At 38.1% G+C, this 1628-nt stretch overlaps 1 long non-coding RNA gene across 1 annotated transcript; it reads right to left on the bottom strand.

Moving 5' to 3' along the window:
- Window positions 1-211: 211 nt before the first annotated feature.
- LOC122040197 lies at window positions 212-983 on the bottom strand. The gene is made up of 2 exons (XR_006128538.1): window positions 767-983; window positions 212-666 (listed from the first exon to the last, which is right to left on the bottom strand). It is a non-coding gene; the product is annotated as an uncharacterized LOC122040197 (long non-coding RNA).
- Between the last annotated feature and the right edge of the window lie 645 nt (window positions 984-1628).

Raw genomic sequence — 1628 nt, 5'->3', positions numbered from 1 at the left:
CCAAACACAATTTTTTAAATTCAATCAAATACACCCTCTGCCTTCATGCGAAACTGTGCAATTCCAGATCTTGTAAATAAAATTTCTTTTACTTGTCTTGAGGAATGAAAGCAATGGCAACCTTCACAATTACTCACATTCCGTAAGAACTTTTTTTTATCTGATAAGATCGAGCAAAATAGATTCACCTCAAAAGAAGAAGAAATAAAAATTCCAGTAAATGCTGGTCTGTAAACTTTATTTGCAATGAATTCGAAATTAACAGCTCATAGTTTGCAAACTTTATTTGCAAGGCGAATGAGTAGTTCACGAGATCTCAATGGAGATCGAGTACATAGAATAGAACACTGCTACGCATTAGTTCTTCTAAATATAGACAGCAGTAGAAACTCACTCATTATTTCAATCATCCTTCGCTTCAGTCTCCTTGGATTTGCTATCTTTGGTCAAAAAGCAGAAGCAGGAGCAGCAAGGACACTGGAACAGGATCTTCATTGCTTTGCTCCGAGCTCCAAATGCTGAACTCCGTGACGGAACGACACTCTCTCTGTTGCCCTTCCCTCTAAATCCACAAGCACTAAATCCTTCTCCACTTGTTACCAGATGATGCCGGAATTCCAGCTCTAGAAGCAGCATGGGCGCCATGGCCTACTGTTTTGTTGTTTCCTACGAGGGTCATCATGTTAGTCACTCATGAGAATATACTCCTTGTTGCATGTATTTAATAATGCATATGTGAAAAAGGGAAATTATCAAACAGAGGTACCATCATCTTCATTATTTTTCTTCAATCTTAAAGGAGTTCTACATGAATATCCGTATCGTGAAGCAAGAGAAGATCCATGTACCGAAAAGTTGTCAGGATCGCAGCTTCTTCAACATCTCAACTAAGATGAGGATGGAGTGGATGGGTGGGTTGACAGGGACAGCAAAACCTGATTGTGTTAGGATGATCATGTGATGCATACATGCATTGCTAAACTAGATCAGATCTGCAATGAGGTATGACAACCACCATTCATCATAGCTAAGAAATAAGGATAAAGTTGAGCAAGGCACCCACATGTGGATGTTCTTTTTCTTTAAGGTCCCCACTGTGTGGCTAAATCTTCAACATTCCCTTTCCCCACTGCTTGATTTATCTTTAACCACATTAAGAGTCCAGGTACCTCTACCGAGGATCACTATAACAGAGTAAATTGTGAGATCTAATTGAGTTGCTAAAGCAATTAACTAAAATTGATTGATAGATTTCCAACCATTTCTTTCTCGGAGCTTTGGCATGGTTCAATTTAATGTCTCGGGCTCTTGTAAGGTTATTGTTTGAAGTACACAAAGGAGTTGAAATTTATGGTGTTAGATTAAAAGGCACACATGGTTATAATAACTCCCACAACTAGTATTTACCTCAACAAATTTGGTCAGGTCTTGCATCTTCGGAGTGGAAATCAATTTTCAAATTACTATCTTATCTGCATTCATATTGAATTGTACTTGGATGGAACTTTATCATTCTAGCCACGAACTAATCAAGATAACCTACTTTGGCAACATCATTAATCTTATTCCAAGGGACAAGCCTAAAAAAATGTTTCTGAAAACCTTCTTTCTTGAAGTTCTCTCAACGC

Source organism: Zingiber officinale, chromosome 2A, assembly GCF_018446385.1.
Source record: "Zingiber officinale cultivar Zhangliang chromosome 2A, Zo_v1.1, whole genome shotgun sequence".
Classification (NCBI taxonomy): domain Eukaryota; kingdom Viridiplantae; phylum Streptophyta; class Magnoliopsida; order Zingiberales; family Zingiberaceae; genus Zingiber; species Zingiber officinale.
The sequence above is the reverse complement of the archived record's forward strand: the minus strand, read 5'-3'. Positions and strand labels throughout refer to the sequence as shown.